At 37.2% G+C, this 20878-nt stretch overlaps 1 long non-coding RNA gene across 4 annotated transcripts; it reads left to right on the top strand.

The window, feature by feature from the left end:
• The first annotated feature begins 1753 nt into the window (after positions 1-1753).
• LOC137477166 (uncharacterized) lies at positions 1754-19917 on the top strand. 4 transcript variants are annotated; one of them, XR_011000849.1, is made up of 4 exons: positions 1754-1961; positions 4854-5985; positions 6370-6497; positions 15634-19917. It is a non-coding gene; the product is annotated as an uncharacterized lncRNA (long non-coding RNA). The 4 variants fall into 4 exon arrangements; XR_011000851.1 differs by lacking the exon at positions 1754-1961 and having other exon boundaries at positions 3170-5040; positions 5185-5985; XR_011000848.1 differs by lacking the exon at positions 1754-1961 and having other exon boundaries at positions 3170-5985.
• Positions 19918-20878: the final 961 nt, after the last annotated feature.

The raw sequence follows: 20878 nt of genomic DNA, 5'->3' as shown, positions 1-20878 counted from the left end.
AACTGTCAGTGTCCTGAGTGCACTAATAATGGCCCAGACCAGCTCCTCCTGGGGCTGCTTCCCACACCCAGGGGACTCCACAGAAGCTCATCCCTGTGGCTTCACTTTGTCTGAGGTATGGGGTGTTCCTGTCTTGCAGCCTCCCCTCAACCCTATCCTTTGGGGGTGCTCAGACCTGGCTCTGGACCTGTGCTCCATGTGTGCTCTCCTGGTGGACCTCAGTGGCTGTATGCTCTTGCTTGCTCTTATCTCTGTCTCTCTTATCATCCTGGCTGTACTTGCTGGTGGAAGCCAGGATCTGTTTCACTGCTGACTGTGTCTGGGGCTATTGATGCACCCAGTTACAAATACCTGGCACTGCTGCCATGCTTAAGGCCCTCTGGGACTGGGTCCTTGGTTGACGAGGGTGTTGTCTGCTGGGGTAACTTTCTGCTCGTGGCTCACCTTCCCTTGGGGAGCAGGCAGCCCTTGCTGCTCCATGATGAGTATGTGCCTGTTTGCACATAGGTGCAGAGATGGTACATGTGAATTGGAGGTAATCCTCTTGAAAATTTGAACCATGCTCTTTAATGTAACTTTAATTAGAGAAGTGTTGGCAGACCAAAAATTGAGGCAGTAAAAATAGCACCATTGTAATGTTTGATTTTTTTCAGCATGTGAAACACTGGTTCCTTATGAATCAGAGTTTTGCTATCAGCCTGATTTTTCCAAGTGACTAAATGTGTTTCTGTAGTTATTTTTTCCCTAGCATCATTTGCAGGAAATGTGAAGACTTACACTGCATATGAAAACAGGGCTTCTCTCCCAATAATTTCTTTACTATTCATTTCTAATCTGTCATGCCTCTTAATGCAGCTGAAAAATAAACTTCATGTACATGGAAATATCCATTTTAATGTACAATTTATAGACAGGTATTTCATTGTGTTCTTACTTACACATTGTCAGAGGATTGCTAGTGTTTATTGAACTTCTAGCCACTTTCTTCAAATAGTGATAAGAAACCTTTCTGAGCAATATAACTTGCAAGGAGGTAATGAGGTTCAGCTGTGTCACAGGATTGTGGAATTAAGTTGAATGAGATTCAGAGTAAACACAGATGTTTGCAAAAGCTACATGTAACTTTTTCAAAACAACATCAAGGAAAAAAAACATTTATCTTTGTGTGTATCTTTGCCTTTTAATTACTTTGTCTAATTACACTGTTGTGAGTGAGTCCATGTCCATATTCAACCAGACTTGTTTTTATGTTTTATGACCTTTTTGTCAGCAACGGGTATAGCTCGTAGAGCAGATGAGCCTTTGGGATGTCTAACAGCAATGTAAGGAATATGGCTTTGGTTTTTTTTGGACCAGACTGGGTTCAAGCACACCCTGGTTAAGAGCTCAGCTGGTTAAGCAAAGCTACTTGACATGTTTGGGGCTTACTAATACATTCAGTTGTCACTATGTGTATTTTTGTGCCTTTCTTGTGGGTGGGTCAAAATAATATATTTATCAAACTATTTTATCATGGTTGCATCACTGAGGTATTTTTTGTGTTGCTGAGGATTATTTCAAAATTTAAAATATGTAAACATGTTCTAATTAGAAAATGCAGGATATTATAAAGAATAATATTTAATCTTTCCCATAAACTGCATTTAGCGAGTTATTCTGTGTAAAGAGTCCATCTCAGTCACTGCATAACAACAACAGGGAAGGAATTACACAAAGTCAGCTAATATTTTTCAAAAAAAGAGAAAAAGCAGGGAAAGTTGGGGAAAATGGAAGTATGTGTGTTTGTGTGTGGGGGTTGTTGGCTCTGCAAATTGACAAACAGTATCTACTTTGTAATGTGATTAGGAATTGCCTGAAAGTGGAAGAATCTTAAAAAGATTGACTTCACTGTAAAGCATGAAGCAGTACCTCTACAGTCCAAAGAAGTGTTGGTTATCAGAAGAAAATGTGTACTTTTGGAGGTGAGATCAGTTCTGTGCTCTGAACCAAATGATTTTTCATTTTTTGTTCTGATAACAAGCTGGATGCAAGCTTCAATGAACTGAGAAATTGTAAACTCTTAGAAAGGGCTGTCTAAGGATAAAAAATTCTATGTTTCTGTGTAATGTATTCTGAATGAATCTGATAATTTAAAGCCCACTCCACCAAAATGGGAGTGATGCTTGTGTCCTCTTTATCTTCAATTATGTCTAATCTGTTTCTAATTTAAACATGATAATGCTGTTGTCAGATCAAGTAGAGATTTTAAATGTTGTATTTTTCACCATTGGCAATGTTTTAAATGTATGTGGCTTTTAAATGTATATGGGCAGTACTGACTGAGTCTATAAAAGTTTTAAGTAAATTTAAAGGAAATAAGAGTGCTTAAAAGTGAAACAGCTCATAGTTCATGAGATGGAACATATTTAATGAATGGAAGTTAAGGAAAAGTTAGGCAACAGCTTCCATGGATTACCTGCTTAACCTCTAAGGAACCCTAATTCAATAAGTAAGTTGTATCTTTCAGGTGAAACATCATGGGTTTAGAAACAGATGTTTTAAAAACAAAAGTGCCCTTTAAGCTTGTTACTCAAGTATTTTCCAGGATATGGATAAGTTAAGAATAACCATGATTTTATGAACTGTTATGATATATCTGTTACTGTCAATATCTTGGAGTACCAATCAGAATTCCAGTCAAAATAAAAACTGCATCAACATTATTTATCAAGGTATATTCTCAAGTATTCCACATTGCAACAACAAAAAATGTAACAAAAAGAGCTTTCCTAACCAGACATACATTTTTAAGAAAGTGAAGCTGATCTGAGTACATTGCATTTTGAATGTCCATTCTCATGATCTCTGCATTAAGGAATATTCACAAGTCTCAAATAAAACAGCCTGCATATTCTGATTGCAGGCTGATAAATTATTTAAAAGAGAATTTTTTTTCTCTTCCATGATCAAGAACTAAATGAAGAATCCACCTGTATTCTTTGAAAATTCAGTTAATGAAACATTGAAATTATTCTAAAACGTATTCTGATTGCAGACTGATTATGAACTTTAGTCTCAAGTTAGAAGTAATTTCTTTATTTGCGCTTTCTCCTTGTCCTTTGATTTGTCAGTGGAGTGTTGTTTGGGCATGTGAGGCTCAGTAACTGCCAAATTGATAAAAAAATAAGGGGAGAGATGGTGATGTGTTTGGTGCGATCCCTTTTTTTGTTTACTTATTTTGGTGTTTTAGGAGGGTTGGGGTGGGTACAGAACAATCATCCAGTTTTGTGTAATCCGCTAACTTGCGGAGGCTGCACTCAATCTTTCTGTCTGTGCCATTGATAAAGATGTTAAAAACCAACAGTCCCAAGACAGAGCCCTGAGGGACACGTCACCAGCCTCCAATGAATGTAGAGCCACTGACCATAACCCTCTGTGCCCATCCAGCCCATTCCTTAGCCACTGAGTAGCCCACCCTTTGCTTCCATGTCCATTTCTAGTTTGGAGATAAGGATGTTCTGTGGGACTGTGTTGTGGGCTTTACAGAAGGTTGGGTAGATGACATCATTTTGTCTTTTCTCATGGAAAGCCACCATATTGGTCAGGGACAATTTGTCATTAGTGAAGCCTTCCTGGCTGTCCCAGATCATCAACTTGTCTTGCATATGTTGTTTTATTGTAATTTTCACCTTGCTTAGACTTGCAAGAGCTGTAATGGAAACATATATGGAAGGAAACTCTTTTTATAAAAAGAATCTTGATTTGTAGCACCATTCCTGTGATTTCCAAAAAATAATACTAAATCCTGCATGAAGAAGACTTTACTATCATTTGGCCTTGAACAGCAATGCTATGAGAAAGTGTCAAATTATTCTGAATGGCTTCACATTTTCATATGGAAAACAGCAATGCTGAAATAGAAAAATAAATGCTATTAGGATGCCAGTAGCTGGTAATCCAGGAGCCTGACTCCTTAGCTGTCAAATGTTTCCTCCGAATTCAGAGGAAACTTTTATCCCTTTGCTTATGCAAAAGATTCATGCATTTGTGTGCCTAAGGATCCAATCATGAACAAAAATAACTGAGAAAGAGAATTGCTTGTTCAAATTTGTGCATAGATAACTTTTGTAGCCTAATCTGAGGGCTTTTAAGTGAGAAACTCAGGATATAAAATTATATATGTAGACTTAGAGAACAAAGGTGGTGTTTAGCATTTTATTTCTAATAAAACAGCATAAAATTATATTAATTTTTATTATGGCTATAGTTCTCTTTTTGTGTTGCTGTCTTATGTCGGTCCTTCATAGCTAAATATACAAATTGGTTTGCTCCTTTATTTACCTGAAAAAGCTCATTTGACTGGTTTGCTCAGCAATGGTCTCATTCATTGCACTGTTAAGCAGCAAAGTGGATACCTAAGTGTGACATACTGAGGATAACAGTTAGCTGTGTGGATAGGAATGAAAAAAAATTCCTTCAAAAGAGGAATAACTTTCTCAAATTTCACCCTAATATCTTGTGTAATTCAAGTAGGTCCTAGAAGTTCATTTCTACAGGGCTAAATGCAGCTATTAGTCTCTAATTAAACAAATGAACAAGTGCAAACTCACTTGGGACTCCCAAACACAGACTTGTTTCAAACAAGTTTCTTAATGTTTATAATTCTCTCAACATGTCCTCCTCTTATCCCTTACTGTATTTGAAATATTCTCAATTGTCTGCCACTTCTGTTGTTAGACGGGAGAGCAAGCTGTCCAGATGAGAGATTGCCTGCTTTGCCTTGCTTTTATGTTAATTTGCAGGCTTCATGATTTTAGAAGTGTGTGTACAGGTATATGTCTAAATTACATATATGCTTATACATTTGTTTACAGTGGCATAATTGACGAGTCCAGCAATTTTCTGTGAAGTGTTGACAGTGAGCAAGACCTTTGTTTGCAGAGAAAAAAATTCGATCATCAGTACATTGCAGAGGCCTGGCACTCACAATCTCCTATTAGCTTTATGCATTACTGACCTCCACAGGCATTTCAGGGGAAGACACAGCAGGAAGAGATGAAGGTCAGTACAGAAAGTGTTACTGCTTTTGCAGGCAAGTATTGTGTATTTAGTCATTGTCTTATATCATTTTTGCATATAAGGCTGGGCTGTTCTTTCTGGTAAAATTACTGGTGTGTAAGAATTTTTTTCTTATTTCAATCTAAGGGTCAATGATAAAGAGCGCTGTCAAGTTCCACTGGCTCCATGTCACACTATATTTCAAAACCCCAGTGAAGCGGTGATGATGTCAAAGTTCTCTGGGTGCCACTGCATGCAGATCAAGACACAATTGTGTGCATTATTCTTCCTCATTGGTTCACACCAAGTTTGTCTGTGTATATGAAACCCATGATGAAATGTGAGTAGAAGCCCTTCCTGTCTCATTCTAACAGCTGGATTTAATGTTTATCTCCTATTTGCATAGAATTTATTAATAATTAAGCAAAGTGATGTGATAGTCATTAATGCATGTGTGTTAATATTTTGAATACAGAAAGGCTCTTCCTTATCTATTCACACCTCTAAAAGTAAAGTGAAGGGAGTCAATATTTCCTTAGCATCCAGATGTAGACTACAGGAACTACAGGAAATCCTTGAAGCAGAAGGCAATGTTTGAGTTTGAATAGACATCCAGAGAATTTTTTAATGTAAAATTCTTTTATTATCTGAAAATGTAAATCTATTGCCTAGATAATTGAAAAAAATAGAACAGGTCTAGAATCTTAGTGAATTTCCTGATACTTCTTTAACAGCAAATACATTGCTTTCTAAATTTGAATAGTTTTCATATGTTAAGGGTGATTTCATGGTGACCAGGGGCCATCAATCCAGCTTACCATGATGATGGGCACTGGGCAGCAGTTCTGTTGGGTTGCAGGCTGTAGCATTGACCAGAGGTGCCTTTTTATACAGTGGAACCCTGAAGACATGGCCTGACTGTTGAAGGATTCCCACAAGTTTGTAAATGTATTATTGGAACTGTAGCTCATTTACACTCATACTGACTGAGAGCATAAAAATCTTGGTGGGGGAACACACAGACTAATCTTTAAATTTTCAGGGCAGAATTGCTGTTTTTTATTGGACAAAATGAGGAAATCAACTTATTGATCTGACTCGGTTCTTCATCTTTTATTCCAAAGAAATAAATACAATCCATACCTGTATGTCTGCATGACCCTAGTTAAGCAAACTTTAGATCAGCTCTTAGTTGTTTATGGCACTAAAGCTACATAACCATGGCTTATCAGCAACAAAGTAATACAGACATAAGCTGTGATAGAAAAAAAAGTTATAGATGGAGTATTGCATAGTAGGCTTTCAGTGACTGCAGAGTATTCCGTTTTCCAGGGGCATGCTACTGTCATGTGTGCAAGTGTTTGGCTCGATTCCCAGGCCTGTGGCTCAGTTCTTGAATGGTCAGGATCAGGAAACACCACAGAGTTATGGGGATATGTCTCAAACAAAACAGGCTCTGGGTATACCTCATGCTTAGCACATATGCAGAATGAATATTTGAGGCAGGAACTTTGAAATAATGCTCTTTGGGTTTTTGCTCAAGTTTCTGAACCTATGAACTCTACTCAAGTGGTCTAAGAAACAATATGAAATTATTTTGTCTGTGAACTGAACAATATTGCAAACTGAAGTCTTAGACTTCTGACTTAGTTTAACTCACTTGCATAAAAAAGCACCAGTAGTTCATTACCATAACCCTCCTTTGGATGGAAATGCATTAGTGGTGTCTGCAGAAATAAGCAATGAAGAGTAGTGAGAAGAAAAAACCTCACACAGTACCATGTGAACCTACAGTGTCTGCCTCAATTTGTACCTTTTCAGTATCTGACAGTGAATGATAACATTATTGCAATGGTATTTACTGGCACTGCTGGAGTATGGGGTCTGTCATTTTTTCTATTCTGAATTGTGCATGGCTTTAAAAAGTGCCATGCTGAAGGCATGTGGCTGAAATGTGTTTCAGAGGTCGTCAAGGGGAAACAAAGTGGTTTTTTCATTACTTTTTATGAAATTCGGCAAAACAATTTGAAGCTGGAGGAGTTCCAAACCTAAATGCATGTTATTATGGATTCAGATGGATAAGATGGTTCCTGGTGGGGATAAGTTTGTCATAGTGTCTTACAGGAAATTATACAACTGTCTTTCATTTTCTTCTATATTTCTTTAGCCTAAAGAAAGGAGGTTTCAAAATGGCCCTTTAATAATCCCCTAGAAGAATAACCTTTGCAGCAGTCCTATTTTGTAACATAAGAACTATGAAAACCTGGCCTTGGATGGATTATAACAGAATCCTGTCTATTGACTTATATTTTATGATTAAGTCACTAATCTGGCATCCAGCTTTACTTGCATTTGTTCAGAATGACAGGAGTCCCTTTCAGTGGTCATCACAGATTTCTCTTTTCATCAGCTTTTCCTCAGAGGTAATTGCAGCTGTACACAAGCCATTCAGTCCCCAAAAGAGGACAAAATTTATTTTAATGTCCATGAGTGCACAGTTACCTCAGAGATGAAGTTATTGTTGTGGAAGAATGGGAAAAGCTCCTGCTCTGATGAAACAGAGTGCCTGACAAGATTATGAAGCAAAAGATCTTCCTTATTTTTTTTTAAATTTATATATTTTTACATGAACAAAGCATTGTTCATTTTTTTAAAATAGAAGTTAATTTAAGCTTGAACTCATTTTACAGAACCCAAATATTTTGTAAAGCTTATTTATAATGCATTCTATTGGTTTTAGTATCTTGTACCGTGAAGACTTTGCTGCTGCAATGGAATTGCAGTCTCTGTAAATGGGAGTGTTGCAGCTATCATTTTTTAGTTAATGAGAATTTTTGATACTCATGAAGTACTTGAAGTTTTGAATTCAATGAATCATTAGTCCCATAGCAAAAACATATGTTTCTTCATGTTAGGTGGACTTTTTTTTTTTTTTTTGCATTCAAGTCCACTGATTTACATGTGGAAGATACTTATAGTTGTGGTTATATATCATCTTTGAGTGTCTCCTAGAGCTGTTTGCATGGTGGAGTAATTTCTCAGGAATAAAGTCACTTCACACCGGTGTAGAGCACCCAGACAGTGAGTTACTTAGAGTAGCTGTAATGCCACCTTGTTTACTGAATACATATTCCAGGTGATTTTCCCTGGGGAAGTTCAAGACAGAACTTTTGGGAATTTTTTTCCCCCATTAATATTAATTCCATTAAAAGATCCAGTTTTATTTGGAGTCCTTGCTTATACTAAAGCAGGTAAATAATGTATACTTTTCTTTCAGTTTCCCTGAGTATCAAATATTTACCTTAATTGAATTTTCTTTGAGAATCTTGAGACAAATTCAGCCAATGCATTTTTTGACTGTAAGAGAGATATACCTGCTTATCTTAGGTTTGAAATTTAGTTTTTTCTATTTTGTTACTTGCACACCTCTCATCCATTAGTGCTACTGAAAAGATATTGAATAAGAAGTTAACTGATTCCTAGTTGTGGAATTTTAATACTTTAGAAATGTGTTTTTACTTTGAAAACATGCAAAAAATCAAACCATAAAGTTAAGAATTCCTTCCCTATAACAAACAGAATTCTAGTACAAAGGATAAAAATCCTCTTAGATTACTTTTCAGCATCAGTAGGTTTTAAATGTTGAAACTCATATTGTTGCATTTGTATACCATACATATTCATAAATATTCACCTTCTGATGAGTTGTAAACCATGGGCATTGCTTAGAATGTAGTAGGAGCTGTTTGTTTATTTTTTAAATTTTATAGACAAGTATTAAAGATTGGATGAAAACCCCATGGAAACAAATAAATGATGAACACATGGAGATGGAGCTCAGAAGATTTACAAATGTGATCATTTCCCTAATGAACAGTATTTCACTACTTGAAATAATCTCTTGTGTTCTGAGTACTCTGCATTATGTAGGAGCCTGTAGCTTGTTAAATTCCCTTCATTAGAGGGTTTTTGAACTCAAAGGATTAAAAAAATTGGGGAAACGAGTATTACAGGATTGAACTCCCAAATCTCAATGTACTTCTGAAAATATCCCTCTGAGTTTATTTTTTCTTCCATAACCAGCAAATCACCCAGCTGGCTTTCACACAAGATTCAGAAGTCAAATTCCAAGATGCAATCACTAACCTGCTTACTACTTTACTGCTTCTGTCATTTTGTTTACAAAGGTCTGCTGTATAAGAAATGAAGACCTGTCAAAGCACTAGGACATGGCATATGCGCTTTTCAATCAAGGATTAAGCATCTGAAAAGAGCCGAAGTTTAAGAAATTAAATCTTCTTGTAATTCAGAACCCAGCATTTATGGGCACAATAGTCTTTGTGTTCTGGATTTGCAGAATTTTGGATAACTTTATTCCTGAAGTGTTTCTGCCTTATTTCTAAGGCAAAGTTTGTCAGCTGTATAACACATGGAGGACTTTTTCATTGTTCGGCTGCACAGAAGAGCTGTGAGATAAACAGATATGTGTAGCTAAAGCAGTAGGGAAAATGGCAGTAAAAATAGAAAGATGCACACAATGGTGAATGTAAACTAACATCCTAGGGGTGGCTTATGAGAATTAAATATCATCTGGACATGTAGGTACACAGTTTGTAGTAACTGGGAGTGGGGCTGCTGCCGAGCCTCATCCCCAATGGGCTAAAGCTGTGAAAAACAGGTGACCAGTATTGAAGATAATGAGACACAGAGTGCCCAGGTGCACTGACCAACCACCAAAGGGAACAGGGGGCACACAGGTGCACTGCATGAACATGAGGGTATAAAAGGTTGAGCTAAAGAACAAGAAGGGCAGATGCTTGCAGCCTTCTGAACTGATTTACTCTGTATGGGCAGGCACCTGAAGACTTCTGATTAGTTATGGTGTTACTCTGTAGGGGTTGAAGCTTTCTGATTTTTTTTTTTTTGTGTGTGTGTGTGTTGTGTGGCGATACTCTGTGTATCGTGGCTGTTTCAACTGTGACATGTGCTGTGGTGCATGCTGTGACATGGACACATAATAATCCAGAATCTGTTAAGTGTGTCTCTATTCATACCCTATTTTAAAAACCGAGCTATGAAATGAATCCCCTAATATTTTGGGGATATGAATGATTAGGAGGTGAAGGAACTGCTAACTTAGAAGAAACAAGTGTAGAAGGTAATAATTCTCATTCTTTCCTATCTTAAAGATTTCTGCATGTATTGGGGACTTTTATGAGCTTAAACATACCATAGATCAGTTTTCCAAATGCTGCAAAGCAATCTATATAGAAGAAAATTTCACTTTGGTTTGCAGCAGAAGGATGAGGTCACTGAGTATTTGTTTGTACAATATGGGGTAACATCAAAGTGGAATTGAAGAATGTTTCAGTAGCTGGGGCACTTTCTAATGGCTGATGAGACAAAGACTGAGATCTCTTGGGGTAGAAAACTGATTATCATATGCTTTTGTTTGAATGTAACTCTTTGAGTACCAAACTTTGAACAAAAAATGTCTACTGAAATTCATGCCAACTTTTTATAGGTTTCCACAAGAAAAGCTTTCCTACTGTATATCTTGATATTTCCTAATCTTTCTAACTATAAAAAATATATTCACTTGCCCCTATATGAGCTCCTGTGGATAGGAAAGTAGTACTAGCTCTCTTTTACAGCTGAGAACTTGGAAGTTCTGTGATTCTTTACATGGCACCTTCAGAGCTTTTGTGAAAGCAAATCTCCTAAATCCCAGCCAGAGCTCTTAATGTTGGTCTATCCCTTTTTGGAAACAAACACTCAATTTCTAATTTCATGTCTGCTGTCATCAGTGCAGTGAGTTAGTTTCAAATCCTGTTTATAACCTTAATATCTTATTAAGACAATGTTATGTTCAAGGAACTTCTTAGAAATTGGCAGATCAAAAATATTTTGCATAAATGAGTTGGAAAATAATGTGATAAAAATAATATTAATCCATCTGGAGAAAATATGTCCTTACTGGTGAATCATTTATCAACAAAGTAATTTTGTTATGTGCACGTAACAGAAGCAACTGTTCCTTATTATGAAGGGTGACTGGATGTGTCTATGTGCTCAAATGGTTTACTTTGTATTTCAGCAAAACAGGAATTGTTCTGGTACACAGAACTGTTTTGCAGATTAGAACTTCAGGCTTATAATGCTGTAGAAATACCAATGACAATGACCTTAAAACAATGGAAATACTTTCATTTCTACAGCATCTTTCCTCTGATGATGTCAAACACATGTTTAGAGAGTAAGGTTTCATAGAAAGATTGCAGTATAGGAAATAGAAGAATGACTTGGCTTTGTTTGGCTCCATTCATTTTGTTCTGCTTTGGTTTCATTTCCTTCAATGACAACAAATATTTCTAACATGGCTACTATAGTAGTTCTAAAAAGAGCTATTACCAGAAGGATTCTATGATCCCTGTGGAAGATGGGAGTCCCGCTTCTCCGTGATGCCACTTCCTCTGCAGTTGTTTCACTGAAAATAATTTCTGAGGGTAACCATTCGGAGCAGGGAAACTTTTCATCCTAGATTTTTGTGTTCTCTAGTCACTGTTTTTAGCCAAATGAAAATTACTCTGACTGTAGGTTTCTTCAACATCTATCAACTGATTGCAAAGTACTTAAGTTATTTGACAATGTTACCTAAAATCTGGTGACAATAAGAATCTGGCAGTATAAACAGTGGTTATGTGTACTCTTCAGTGCCCTGTGTTTTGTGAAGAACGTGTCAGATTGAGTAGTCTATATCCTTGCCTGATATTCTGCTGAACTGAGAGATATGAAGCAAATATTTCTACAGACCTTAGACTCTCTGTTCAGACCACATTATTGGTTACATCTAATGGGAGAAGCTCAGTGGATCCTGTGGTCACAGCCAATTAGACAGCATTGAGGAGAACTCAAGGGAAAATGGCTATCTTTGTTGTCCTGTTAGCTCAGAACCATTTGCTAATTGTGCAAAGCGTGGTTATTGACTGTATTCTTTTTTGCCTCCCCTTGAGGCTCACTGAAGTGTAATTTTATGTAAAGATGATGGAAAGATTGTTGTTGAAGCTGAATTAGAAATCTCAGAATGTAAAGACTTGTGTTTCTAATTAAAAGTATCCTCACACACTGGAAATGAAATAATTTAGCCATTTTGAAGAGCCAGCATAACCATAGCCACCTATGCTTAGGAGCCAGAACAAGTGTATACTGAGGTTTAGACAGAATTGCCTGACACACAGCCTAGGCTCCTGAGAGGAGCAGGAAGTTGGGATAATCAAAAATTAGTGAATTTTTTCTCCTCAAAATAACCCAAACAAATGAAAGAAACCCAAAAGGCATTAACATTTTCTGTGGAAAAATGATGCTTTGGGTAAATTTCCTGCCTAGAAAAGCAAATGAAACTATATATTTTCAATCAAAAATAGCAGCTGCTTTTGACTGGGTCATTACTGTAGTGTGGCATAAGGCAGAGGTCCCAGAAACCAAGTAGCTCCACAGTTCATGTTGTTGATTCCCTTGGGCCTATACTGGGAACTGCAGCTGGTTATTTCCCACTCCTCCCCAGTGGAACTTGAGTCTCTGCTGGGCTGTGTATCCCATGACAAGCCATGCTGTCTTCCTGTAGTTCAGCCACTGCTGCCAAAAATGGGATGTAATGCAGTCACACAGCAATTGCAGTCTGAAATATGGGCTGCCTGGAGGATCAGAACTTAACTTAGGACTGTGCAGATGGATGCAGAGATTAATACTGACTCAAAAGCTGGAGATTAATATTAACTGAAAAATTGAAAGGTTGTCTTTTCAGACAACTATTTTAAAAAACGTTTTGTTCTGGAACAAGTTTTTAAATCTAACTATTAATTTTCATTCAGAAACAGCAGTATCAGAGTATTCTATGACATGGAGATTTCATATTTGATCTGCTGAATTTGAGGATAGAGAAGGAAAGAAAAATTAATAAAAAGACAACTGTGTTTCCTTGAGAAAAAGAAAATTGAATTCTCTGACAGACCCTTGTTTCCCATTAGCACCTACTAACCAACTTTCTTCTCTATTCTCTTATCTTGCTAATGCACTCAAGTGCCTGATCTACAGGCTAGTTTAAGAGTTTTCAAGAGGAAACTAAGAAAAGTCTCACCTTGTTTTCCTCCTGAACTTTCATTCCTGCCTCAGCAAATTCAGTTGCTTACAGTAGCACTTGTACTTCTGTCTGAACCCAAGGAGCAAAATGAGCAGGGGAAAGACAGGTTGGATTTTACTTATTCCACAGAGATTTTAACTTTTTCTACAGTAAGTAACTAATTTAATGTTTTCAGTAATATTCAGGTTGTCTGAGAATAATAAAGTCTTATCCATATGCAACTGCAGGTCAGTCAGCTATAGTGCCATCTTGCCTTTGCTGCTCAACTAGTGATTTTGACCTTGGTATGAATGGATCATTCACTCAAGTGATGAGAGTTAATTTAGCCTTCATAATAGCCCAGAGCTCAACCTTTTCAGAGCTGCAATTGTTTCAGTGATGCCAAATTATATGCAATCACTGAGTAATATGAACAGTGATCCACTGCTGTGTCTTTGGATGTAGGCCACCAAAATCATTCTCTTCATACTGGTAGGAAACAGGCTAAAAATTCATTCAGTGCTGCATGTTGTGGAGTGTATGAGCCATGTTAATGCATAAACAGTATACTGGGAGAAAATGAACTTTGGTGATTTTTACCCCATTTTTTGTTCTATAGCTCTTTTCTTCTTTGAGGGAACTCTATGGGTTCCATTTAAGGGAAACTGCCATTAAATTCTTTTTCTTGGATTCACAAGCTTTTGTACCCTATTGTTAGAGCTTGGGGAGAAAGGCACAATTGAAGACAAGCATAAAAAATGAGTTATTTTCATCTGTCTCTGTAAATTCACATAAGGTGTGAAGTAGGGCTTTTTAGTCAAAGGAGACTGGGTGAAAAGAGCAGAACACCAAAGGTTTTATTCATAACAAATCTGTGTTCTGAGCAGGCAGATCACAGTGTGTTTTACAAGACCGAGGTCTTTCACAGTGGAACTCGTGTAGCTCAGAGCCTGGGGTTAGGATAGAGGTTGTTCTGTCCTCCGGAGTGCTGAGCTGTAGTCACCTGGCCTGCCCAGGTTTCAGGTCTGTGTGTTTTGCATTTTGCCAGTAAACTGGTTTAGCAAGATCTTCAGAAGCACGATGGCAAAGTCTGTGATGTTGTTCACACTTAATAATGATTTTCATATAAATTGCTTTTTTAAGATGTTAGAGGAAATAGGTTAGATAGAATAGCACTGAATTTAGAATGAACTCTGCAAAATTTTTTCAGAAAAAATAATTGAAACTGCAGCAGCATGTGGAAATAAACTACAAAATCAGTTAAAACAATTTATTTGATAGATATTGAGACTCTGCTGAAGATGTTGAAATCTTCAAGGATATAGAAGAATGGTTGGAAATCATCTGAAAGTCTGCAATTGCTAGTAGGTATGCAAACCTGTTATGCGCAAAATGTATACAACTGGTAATTTTATACCAAGGTATACCAAGTCCAATCTGTGAAACCTTAATGTTTTATAAAATTTAAATGCTAAAATCTAGTGATCTCTAGAAAAAATTACACTACTTGCCACTGTATCAATCTAAGGATGTGTGTGTTTCCTTTCATCAGTGCAAACATTCCCCTGTTGCAAAGGTGGGATTCTGCACAAACCAGCTTTTTAAAATCAGTGCCTTAATATCTTTGGCAGGCTTTGTCAGAAAGATTTGTCTTGCAGCCATTTAAAAAGCATATATGTGCTTACTGTTATTTCATAGCAAGTGTTATTTAGAAAGACTGTTCTGGGGTCCCCATCCCCTGCCCTCCCCACCCCCTTACCCCCCCCCCCCCCCCCAAAAAAAAAAAAAAAATCCGAAAATACTTTATTGTTTTTGTTCAGAAGTATCACTTTTTAAATTGAGATGTCCAGATGCCTGGGAATAGATCTAATTCATAGTGACTTCCAGTGGCTTCCAGGGCCACGAAGGCAAGCACTCTGGGCCACCTCCTCAGTGTCACCATTCCCATCAAGATGGGGAATTAGATAGCCGCCTGATATGAAGGAAGCTGTTCAGGGATCCTGCTTTTCATGTTCCTCTGACACAAAGAAGCCATCATGATCAAGGCAATCAGGCCCCAGAGAGTTGTTGTTTCTCTCTCCTCCCCAGCCCCTGCATTTCCTGTAGTAAACATGAAGTGTATTGTGACTGGTTTGGAAGCAGGGTTTTAAAGTTTATGTGTGATACTTTAAATATCTAGTAGCTTTCTCATGTGTGCAGTTACAGACTAGCATTCCTAGTGCAGTATCAGACCAGTATTTATCTGTTCTGAAATTAAGTTCTGGGAACCAGCAGAAAAGTGTATTTTTGCTATTCAGGAGTAAAATTAAAATTGTAAGAAAACAATACCGTTATTAGTTTGCAGAAGTTATTTGCTTTGATTAAAAGCACCAATAAATGTGTCTTGGTTCTATAACTGCTCCATTTAGCACTTGACATATAATAGGGTTTTTTTCCACACAGTGTAATATCTCCATTGAAATATAATTATTTTGCAGATTGCTCAACTGAATGCCCTTATAAACATGCTGTTAGGGGAACTCACCCCTGGTGATCATCAGAACATCATGACAATATGCACAATTGATGTACATGCGAGGGGTGTTGTAGCCACGCTTATAGCACAGAAGGTAATTTGTTGCAGAGCAATTACACTAATGCATTTTTAAAAGCATAAAATAAAGAATAATTTCATTTGTTGAAAAGATATTCTGGCGGCTTATGTATGGCAATGACAGAATATTTTGATTAAATCAATTTTTGTCCCTTTATGTTTTTTTGCTTTAGAGTTAGCTAATTACATTTACCAGTTAAAGAATTCACATTTAAAAATATATAGCTATTTTGTCCAAATATTTTAAAACATCCATTAAAAATGTATGCTGTAATGTGACAGCAGGTTTCTCATTAATTTGCCTCCCATTACTGATCTTTTCACAACTAATATAAATCTCACACTTATTTGAGATAGCCAGAAAGTTTAGTAGATACAAAATATAAGACAGCAGTTGTTTCCAGATAGCTTTTGGGTTTTTTCTATAAATAGGTTTTATTTCCCTATCAGTTTCTGTGGTGCAGTCTGTACTGCTAACCCTTTCCATGCCTGTCTTCTGCACTGCTGGTGCCTATTTATAGTAATTTGCTACTCCATCTCCAGACTGTGAGCACTCAGACAGGAAGGAGGTGGTGAGAGGCACCATGCAATGTCTGCTCCCTTACGCATGGTTAGGCAGGTGAGAGAGAGCTGTTCTGTCCTCCATTCCTCCTGCCTGCAGCCAGCTGACCTCCAAAGGGGGCACAGAGCCCCCAGTTTGAATAAGCAGCTTCATTCCAGAGTCAGACACTTAGAGCTTTGCTGTTTATTCATGAGGAGTAACAAAAGAGATGAGAAAAACTGTGTAGGTATGAAGTGTGTGTGTAGTGCACATGTATTCACCCATCCTCTATAGCCTGTCATCTTTCTATGCATCTGTTGCATTTTAACACTTACTGTAAAATCCACCTTTTGGCAACACGTAGACGCCAAGATCAAGGATTGTTTCTCTGCATTTCCAAACACCCTCCTATCCCCACAACGGTAAGTAGGTCGTTATTTTGCTTTATTATAGGTCATAATTTTGCTGCAGACCAGACACAGTATTTAGGTTTCTCAGAAATCCAGTGTTTACATAAATGGTCTAAATAAATAGTTTAAGATGAAGACCACAGTGAACTTGTGAAAGTAAAAATTGTTTTACTTGAAAGAATGAAATAGAAAAAAATCACAGTAAATTATTTTAGTGTGCCATGAAACCTTGTCCAGGACAAAGTGGTCTTTTAGCCTTTTAAACTGGTATTCTGGGAAAGTGAGGGAAAAAAGCAAAGCCAAAAGCAACACAAACAACAAAAAAATCGTTCAACACTCTTACAGTTGCTGAACAAAATCCATTCTACTGAGCATAATCACTTTGTTGTGGTGTGATGCATAATAGCAGTTGCATCGAAAATTTGCAGCAATTTAAAATATTCTTTTCACTGAAATTGTTTATCCACATTGCCAAAGCCTTTAAGGAAGTACTGATGTTTTTCATATTGTCAGGAGCAGCTGTTTCTATCTGCTGTGGCTGTCTAACCGCTAACTAGGCAGATGGCACACAGTAGCTGAGGTGTGTCTGTTGTGTACAGGATCAACTTTTCTGGCTTATAGGAAGCACAGCTGCCATGCTATTATGATGATGATGATCCTTATGTATTTCAGACATTGGAGGCCTTATATAGATCTGCATGCTTTGAAGGGGTGATTAGGGTCTTTAGTACACTGAATAAGTACTTAAATAATCAAACTGACAAGCTGTGTGGAAATATGGAATCCCTATTAATGAGAATTTCGGGTAGGGATCAGGGGACTCCGTAAAAACCAAGTAAAAGTATTTGCTACAGACAGAAACATCTCAATATGATATAGCAAGTTAATATCCATATAAAGTAATTCAATATCTACTAGAGACAAATATGTTAATGATGAATGAATAAATATATTTTACATCATTAACTCTGGCCAGTTATTCAAAGAACATGCTGTAGAAAATACTGGATGGTGAAAACTAGAGAAGGCCTAAGATTTTTGTCTTGGTTGTCAGAAACTTGATCCATAGAATACTGGAACCAGCAACAATTCTTTTCCTGTGTCTTGCTTGTAGTAATTAATATATTAATATCTACTCATTTTTTCTACAAAAGAACTACTTCCTTAACATTCATGTGCACTGGGGTAACATGAGAGAGCTGGAAGCGATAGTAAGATGTGTCTGGGGCTTAAGGAAGCAATGAAGTGCTGACCAGATGCTGCATTTCCTGTCGATTTAAGGCATTAGTTCATTAGGCCACTAATCAAAACCATGTGCTCTGCTAACAAACCATTTCATCACCTGAGTGCTGGAGCATGCACATACTGTTTCCAACTAATTGGGACCTGATCCAGGTCAGTGCAAAGTCTCTTGTTGGCATCAGTTGGTGGTAGAAGAGGTTGTCTGAGAATGGTTGTCCTTGTTATTGTTTGTGTCGTCACATAGCTCAGCTGAAAATATTTTAGCCAGAAATATTGAATTATTGTATCTTTTCTGTATCTTGTTAGGGGAGTTGATGTTCCATAAAGTATTCCCCCTAGTTACAAAATAAAAAAAATTAAAATAATTTGGAGCCCATCAGGTTAATGGGCATAAAAGATTGTTTTTGAGAAATCCCATTGTTAACCTTTATTCTCTAAAGAAAATTGTCAAGGCATTGAGAGGCATGGAGATTGATTCATCATTTTAGTCCTGAGTTAAGAGCTGAAACTACTTGAGATACTGACTGGGCAATGTCATCTCAATAGTGCTTATGCTGACCACTACTGTATGTAAAGCTAAAATGTCCAATTTCAAAGCTTACAGCAATGCTTGTTCTTGATGGTAGTGTAAACAACCTAGTAAAATCATATTCTGCAGTTGTTTCTAAAGTGCTGTAACCCTAAAAGCATGAACAAATATGACATGAAATTGTGAAACATGTTTGTTTCTTCAGATCAATGCAATGCTATCACGCTCCAAATATAATTTAGTGAGTTTGGAAATAGTTATAAGAACAATAACTTCCTTGCATGCAATAAAAGCGGCTGATGAGAAAAGCAGATAAGTTTGGTCACTTTGATTTCACTAAATGGGAAGAGGGAGGTATCAATTATCTCTTAGTAAAGCTGTGGGATCAATGTGTCGGAAAGGTGTACAAGAACAAAAAAGGAGGATGACTCATGGAGTGGAAGGTGGAAAGACAGAGCATCTTGATCAGGAAAGGACAAAAGAAGTACTCTGATTCCTCAGAAGCCAATGGAGGCAGACCTGCAAGCAAAGTACAAGGTGAGCAGTTTACAGCAATAACAAGAAATACTGCAGGGTTAGAGGATCATGCAGAGATGGTCACAGAAGAAAGCAGAAGTACTGCAGTGCTAAGGTTTTTACAAAGTCACAGATATCAGAAAGCACATGCAAGACAATCACAAAGGTGAAGAAGATGAAGATCAAGGATGAAGAGGACTAATGAGCCTGAGAGATTTAGGACAAGCAAGGAGAAGCACTGGTGCCTGCTGCACGGTAAATGAAAGAAGAGAGATTGATAAATCGAAGGGGTTTCTTCAAGCAGGTGGAAAATATCACTGGGTAGGAAGTGAAGAAATCTGCCTTGATTGAGACCAGAAAAATTCAGTGATGCAAAATGAAAAGAGAGGAATAGATGAGTGTTCTTCAAGAGCATTTACATATGGTAAGAAAAGAGAAGAAATTCCTACTTTATTTTTTTAGGTAATCCTGGCATATGCTTCTTTCAGGTTAGGATGGTTTTGTGGTTAGAGAGTTGGGGAAGCAGCACTATGGATGGAATTATGGAAATATCAAATGAAAGAAGATGTATGCATGGTGGAATTTACTCATGGATCATCACCATCAAAATTATACTCTTCTGATATATATACTTCTGGGAAGTAACAGCTTAGGGTAAAAAAAAACAACTCAACAACCAACCAAATCAACAAAGACCTTGCAAATTCAACTGAGGTAATTTATTGTTTTTTTTAAGGAAACCATGTATTTTGGAATGAAACGTGCTCTGTGAGTAGCTGCTGTTCTTTCTTTGGGTTCAAACTACCAGAGTGTGTCAGGCTTTCCCCAGGTAGCCTTCATGTTTCCTGCTGGGGCATATGAGCAAGAAGATCAAAGGTGTCAGCTGCTCACCCTTCCCTAGTGCTGCTTTGTCTTTCAGTAGTAGTTTCTGGTCTGGCTTCCCCCCCTCCCCCACCCCAGGTGGAACTTGCAGACATAGTAGGCACAGAAAGTCGTAGATACAAAGAATATGTATGATGCAATTTTGGCTGACATAGTATTTTTCAGTTGATCAAATTATTTTTCTACAGAAGTCTCAGAAATGTTGACTGTACTTATGTGAAGTCAGTCTTACTAGAGTAATTCTGAAGAAAATTTGGCCCTGAGCACTCAGATTAAAAATATGACACGAAGCTTGAACCAAGTGTAACCTAGTAGGATTGAACACTGCATTTCACTGAGACCAGAAGAATTTTTATATAGAAAGAAGAAACTGAAATGAATATTCTCACTGTGTGTTATTTTACTGCTTACTACTGGTACAGTGTCAGTCATAATTGTTACTCCAAATTCATAATTTAAAATAACAAGCCATAAGAAAGAGAAGGCTTTGACAGAAAAAAATGTTTTGAGTCATAGAGGTTGACATATCTCAATAGCCTTTATAATTTTTTGTTTTGTTTCTCAAGCTAAGCAACCAGAAAAGTGAGACAGAAACACACAGTCCATGTGCTGTACATGTATGATCATTTAAAGTTTTGTTTTCTCTTGATTTTATTTATTCCATGTAACAAGAAATGTGAAGCCAATGACAACAGTGTTCGGGAAACACATGGTTGGTATCCTTTGATGGTGAAGTAATAAAATTAGACTGTAGCAGTTCACTTTCCTTCATAAACCTCTCTTTTGAGATGAAATACTGCTATTATCCAGTCATGAAAGAGATGTTCTCTGCTTCTAAGTTATACCATGCTTTAAAATTTTGTGAAAGTAAAGGTAAGATGGCCATAATAGATATTTTCTTTCTTTTCATTTATTATTTTATGTAATAGATCTCACTTGAGTTTACTTAGTCAAGTTATAGTTTTTAACCTTCTAGAGTCAGAAGATTGGCCCGGCAAATACTTGAGCA

This window comes from Anomalospiza imberbis, chromosome 7 (assembly GCF_031753505.1).
Source record: "Anomalospiza imberbis isolate Cuckoo-Finch-1a 21T00152 chromosome 7, ASM3175350v1, whole genome shotgun sequence".
Lineage (NCBI taxonomy): Eukaryota > Metazoa > Chordata > Aves > Passeriformes > Viduidae > Anomalospiza > Anomalospiza imberbis.
Note: the sequence above shows the minus strand (reverse complement) of the source record. Positions and strands in the feature narration are given on the sequence as shown.